Raw genomic sequence first — 6,672 nt, forward strand, 5'->3', positions numbered from 1 at the left:
TGAACACACCGTGTAAACACTCACAGTGCAGGGTGGAAAAAGTATGTGAACACTTGGATTTAATAACTGGTTGACCCTCCTTTGTCAGCAATAACCTCAACCAAACGTTTTCTGTAGTTGCGGATCAGACCTGCACAACGGTCAGGAGGAATTTTGGACCATTCCTATTTATTAAACTGTTTCAGTTCAGCAATATTCTTGGGATGTCTGGTGTGAACCGCTCTCTTGAGGTCATGCCACATCACCTCAATCGGGTTGAGGTCAGGACTCTGACTGGGCCACTCCAGCAGATGTATTTTCTTCTGTGGAAGCCATTATGTTGTTGATTTACTTCTTTGTTTTGAGTTGTTGTCCTGTTGCGTCACCTAACATCTGTTGAGCTTCAATTGGCAGACAGCCTTACATTCTCCTGAAAAATGTCTTGGAACAATTAATTCCCAAGTTTATCGTCTGATAGCAAGCTGTCCAGGCCCTGTTTTCTGCATAGCAGCCTCGACCATAGTTTACAGTTGGGATGAGGTTTTGATGTTGGTGTGCTGTGCCTTATTTCTCCACACATAATGTTGTGTGATCCTTCCAAACTACTCAACTTTAGTTTCATCTGTCCACAGAATATTTTGCCAGTAGCGCTGTGGAACATCCAGGTGCTCTTTTGCGAACTTCAAACGTGCAGCAATGGTTTTTGTTTGGACAGCGGTGGCTTTTCCTGTGGTGTCCTCCCATGAACACCATTCTTGTTTTCTGTTTTACGTATCGTAGACTCGTCAACAGAGTTGTTAGCATGTTCCAGAGATTTCTGTAAGTCTTTAGCTGACAATAGGATTCTTCGTAACCTCATTGAGCATTCTGCACTGTGCTCTTGCAGTCGTCTATGCAGGACGGCCACTCCTAGGGAGAGTAGAAACAGTGAGTAGAAAAGAGAGTAGTTTGGAAGGATCACACAGAGAGTAGAAAAGTATATCAATTTTTAGACAATTTTGTCTTACCGTGGACTGATGAACATCAAGGCTTTTAGAGATACTTTTGTAACCCTTTCCTGCTTTGCCTGTTGTCAACAATTCTTAATCTTGGGTCATTTGTTTGAGGCATGGTTCACATCAGGCAATGCTTCTTGTGAATAGCAAACTCCAATTTTGTGAGTTTAAAAATATATATATATATATATATTTAGAATGTTGCTTCCAATGTAATTGTCTGCATCATTTCCAATCCCCCATATTTTTTGGTAAATATATACAGTGGGGAGAACAAGTATTTGATACACTGCCGATTTTGCATGTTGTCCTGCTTACAAAGCATGTCGAGGTCTGTAATTTGTATCATAGGTACACTTCAACTGTGAGAGACGGAATCTAAAACAAAAATCCAGAAAATCACATTGTATGATTTTTAAGTAATTAATTTGCATTTTATTGCATGACATAAGTATTTGATCACCTACCAACCAGTAAGAATTCCGGCTCTCACAGACCTGTTCGTTTTTCTTTAAGAAGCCCTCCTGTTCTCCACTCATTACCTGTATTAACTGCACCTGTTTGAACTCATTACCTGTATAAAAGACACCTGTCCACACCCTCAATCAAACAGGCTACAACCTCTCCACAATGGCCAAGACCAGAGAGCTGTGTAAGGACATCAGGGCTAAAATTGTAGACCTGCACAAGGCTGGGATAGGCTACAGGACAATAGGCAAGCAGCTTGGTGAGAAGGCAACAACTGTTAGCGCAATTATTTGAAAATGGAAGAAGTTCAAGATGACGGTCAATCACCCTTGGTCTGGGGCTCCATGCAAGATCTCACCTCGTGGGGCATCAATGATCATGAGGAAGGTGAGGGATCAGCCCAGAACTACACGGCAGGACCTGGTCAATGACCTGAAGAGAGCTGGGACCACAGTCTCAAAGAAAACCATTAGTAACACACTACGCCATCATGGATTAAAATCCTGCAGCGCACGCAATGTCCCCCTGTTCAAGCCAGCGCATGTCCAGGCCCGTCTGAAGTTTGCCAATGACCATCTGGATTATCCAGAGGAGGAATGAGAGAAAGTCATGTGGTCTGATGAGACAGAAATAGAGCTTTTTGGTCTAAACTCCACTCGCCGTGTTTGGAGGAAGAAGAAGGATGAGTACAACCCCGAGAACACCATCCCAACCGTGAAGCATGGAGATGGAAACATCATTCTTTGGGGATGCTTTTCTGCAAAGGGGACAGGACGACTGCACCGTATTGAGGGTAGGATGGATGGAGCCATGTATCGCGAGATCTTGGCCAACAACCTCCTTCCCTCAGTAAGAGCATTGAAGATGGGTCGTGGCTGGGTCTTCCAGCATGACAACGACCCGAAACACACAGCCAGGGCAACTAAGGAGTGGCTCCGTAAGAAGCATCTCAAGGTCCTGAAGTGGCCTAGCCAGTCTCCAGACCTGAACCCAATAGAAAATCTTTGGAGGGAGCTGAAAGTCCATATTGCCCAGCGACAGCCCCGAAACCTGAAGGATCTGGAGAAGGTCTGTATGGAGGAGTGGGCCAAAATCCCTGCTGCAGTGTGTGCAAACCTGGTCAAGAACTACAGGAAACGTATGATCTCTGTAATTGCAAACAGGTTTCTGTACCAAATATTAAGTTCTTCTTTTCTGATGTATCAAATACTTATGTTATGTAATAAAATGCTAATTAATTACTTAAAAAGCATACAATGTGATTTTCTGGATTTTTGTTTTAGATTCCGTCTCTCACAGTTGAAGTGTACCTATGATAAAAATTACAGACCTCTACATGCTTTGTAAGTAGGAAACACTGCCGATTTTGCAGGTTATCAAATACTTGTTCTCCCCACTGTATATCCATACACACATGCATACATATACACATACAGTGGGGCAAAAAAGTATTTAGTCAGCCACCAATTGTGCAAGTTCTCCCACTTAAAAAGATGAGAGGCCTGTAATTTTCATCATAGGTACACTTCAACTATGACAGACAAAATGAGAAAAAAAAAGGATTTTTAATGAATTTATTTGCAAATTATGGTGGAAAATAAGTATTTGGTCAATAAACTTTTGCTATCTCAATACTTTGTTATATACCCTTTGTTGGCAATGACAGAGGTCAAACGTTTTCTGTAAGTCTTCACAAGGTTTTCACACACTGTTGCTGGTATTTTGGCCCATTCCTCCATGCAGATCTCCTCTAGAGCAGTGATGTTTTGGGGCTGTTGCTGGGCAACACGGACTTTCAACTCCCCCCCAAAAATTTTCTATGGGGTTGAGATCTGGAGACTGGCTAGGCCACTCCAGGACCTTGAAATGCTTCTTATGAAGCCACTCCTTCGTTGCCCGGGCGGTGTGTTTGGGATCATTGTCATGCTGAAAGACCCAGCCACGTTTCATCTTCAATGCCCTTGCTGATGGAAGGAGGTTTTCACTCAAAATCTCACGATACATGGCCCCATTCATTCTTTCCTTTACGCGGATCAGTCGTCCTGGTCCCTTTGCAGAAAAACAGCCCCAAAGCATGATGTTTCCACCCCCATTCTTCACAGTAGGTATGGTGTTCTTTGGATGCAACTCAGCATTCTTTGTCCTTATTTTTTTTATATTTTGGTTTCGTCTGACCATATGACATTCTCCCAATCTTCTTCTGGATCATCCACTTTTCTTTAACCATTTATGTTCTTTAATACAGGGCCGACATACAAGTTCCTTACTTTTTCCCCCTTCTACTTGCCTCTTCCATTTTTGTGGTAATGCTGCAATTAGTTGGTTGTAATTTTGGGTAGAGCAGACATTTCCATATGTCTGTGTTAGCTGCATGTGTAACATAACTCCACCAGTACTATTTATGATATCATTCACTAAAATGATACCCTTTTAAAAAAAATATTCGACAAATACAGTTTTTTTTATCAATTAGTATATTTGAATTTAACCACAATATTTGTTGTACTATTTGTTCTGTCCTTTCAGGTGGATTAAACTGAAATTGCAACCAACTTTCTAAGGCTTGTTTAAAAAATTAAGATATTTTCGAGATGATTTCCTTTTCAAACAATCGAAAGTGTGCCGGTGTAATCTGAATGAAGGGAAAAAGGCCCTTCCTGAATATAGGATGAGACATTTGTATCAATTTACTAGAGAACCCGTTTGGATTTAAGTACAACCTTTGTATGACTGATGCCTTTAGTGAGAGGTCTAATTTCTTTAACATTTAATCATTTCTGCCCACCGAATTCATATTCGTTATACAAATAGGCCCTTCTAATTTTGTCTGGCTTGCCATCCCAAATAAAACGGAATATATTTTTGTTCATATAATTTAAAAGCAGGTCACTAGGTGTAGGTAAAACCATAAGCAAATAGGTAAACTGTGATATAACTAAAGAGTTCATCAGGGTGATTTTTCCACAAATAGACAGGTTTTTTTCATAGGGCAGGGCAGCTCTAACCAACATCTCCTATCTCATCTCATTGATTGGAATCCAGTTTAGCTGACTCCTGACTCCAATTAACTTTTGGAGAAGTCATTAGCCTAGGGGTTCACATACTTTCCCAACCTACACTGAATGTTTAAATTATGTATTCAATACAGACAATAACAATACAGTAATTTGTGTGTTATTAGTTTAAGCAGACTGTTTGTCTGTGACTTAGATGAAGTTCAGATCTAATTGTACAACCAATTTATGCAGAAATCCAGATTATTCCAAAGGGTTCACATATTTTTTTCTTGCCACTGTAGATAGATGGCACTCAAGTTTAGTTTTTAATGTCAGGTGCACAAGTACAGTGAAATGCCATGTATTGGATTGTATGATATTAGACAGCACTTTTTAACATTGTCTTTAGTAAAATCACCTGTAACAATTCAAACAATTTTTATTCTCATCATATACAGTATATGCAGGCATTGCTTTGTTTGATTAAGGTATGAACAAATTTGATCAATTGTCTATATTTTTAAATAAAGAATATCTTCTAAAATGACCTGGTATGCAGTTATTATGACTAAGTGTTAGCTACTGTTCTATTCAGTGTATGACTGTAAGTGTTAGCTACTGTTCTATTCAGTGTATGACTGTAAGTGTTAGCTACTGTTCTATTCAGTGTATGACTGTAAGTGTTAGCTACTGTTCTATTCAGTGTATGACTGTAAGTGTTAGCTACTGTTCTATTCAGTGTATGACTGTAAGTGTTAGCTACTGTTCTATTCAGTGTATGACTGTAAGTGTTAGCTACTGTTCTATTCAGTGTATGACTGTAAGTGTTAGCTACTGTTCTATTCAGTGTATGACTGTAAGTGTTAGCTACTGTTCTATTCAGTGTATGACTGTAAGTGTTAGCTACTGTTCTATTCAGTGTATGACTGTAAGTGTTAGCTACTGTTCTATTCAGTGTATGACTGTAAGTGTTAGCTACTGTTCTATTCAGTGTATGACTGTAAGTGTTAGCTACTGTTCTATTCAGTGTATGACTGTAAGTGTTAGCTACTGTTCTATTCAGTGTATGACTGTAAGTGTTAGCTACTGTTCTATTCAGTGTATGACTGTAAGTGTTAGCTACTGTTCTATTCAGTGTATGACTGTAAGTGTTAGCTACTGTTCTATTCAGTGTATGACTGTAAGTGTTAGCTACTGTTCTATTCAGTGTATGACTGTAAGTGTTAGCTACTGTTCTATTCAGTGTATGACTGTAAGTGTTAGCTACTGTTCTATTCAGTGTATGACTGTAAGTGTTAGCTACTGTTCTATTCAGTGTATGACTGTAAGTGTTAGCTACTGTTCTATTCAGTGTATGACTGTAAGTGTTAGCTACTGTTCTATTCAGTGTATGACTGTAAGTGTTAGCTACTGTTCTATTCAGTGTATGACTGTAAGTGTTAGCTACTGTTCTATTCAGTGTATGACTACAGCATACATGATGTATAGCTTTGTTTTCTTGCTCATTAATTGCATGTCTGGCTGTGTGGTCTGTGTGTGTATGACGGTGTAATGGTGTGTATAACTTCTGGTATGTAGTCTCTGCATTCCTCGACGTAGCATTAACTTATTAAACTATACTTCTCTGTCTTTTTTGCTCTCTTTTTATCGTTACCCTGTCCCCTCTCTCCCCCCCTGTCTCTTCACCTGTCGCCACATCCCCTCTCTAACCTTTTCCACTTCCCTTCCCACGTCCTCCCACGTCCTCTCTACATGTCTGCTTAATAAGTTAATGCTACTCGCCTGTCATTTTACATTTATCCTCTTTTTCAATCACCTCGTTCGTCAGTCAACCACCATTCTGTGTCTCACTCTCTGTTTTCTAACCCTTATAGGCGGTGCTCTTCACATCTCTCTAGGTAGAGACGCCTCACAGGGTTTTAGAGGACATGATCACTTCCTGTAGAACTATTACCTACTCAGAATGATCGATATGACTGATCGATATGAAACAACACAAACCATCTAGTCAAAAGAAATGAATCAGCGCCACCCTCATAACAAACACCACTGCTACACATTAACTAGGCCGTAGCGCAGATTTGTTATCTTAGGAATCCAGTTTTTCTCGTCAGGCCAGTTAGAGGGCAGGGGTGCTAGAGAAAGGGAGGGAAGGAGGCAGGATAGGGAGGGACCGAATCAAAGACAGAAAGACGGAGAGCCAACAGAAACGAAAGATGACTGTCTGAATCAAC

The sequence above is a fragment of the Oncorhynchus clarkii genome, chromosome 3 (genome assembly GCF_045791955.1).
Source record: "Oncorhynchus clarkii lewisi isolate Uvic-CL-2024 chromosome 3, UVic_Ocla_1.0, whole genome shotgun sequence".
NCBI lineage: Eukaryota > Metazoa > Chordata > Actinopteri > Salmoniformes > Salmonidae > Oncorhynchus > Oncorhynchus clarkii.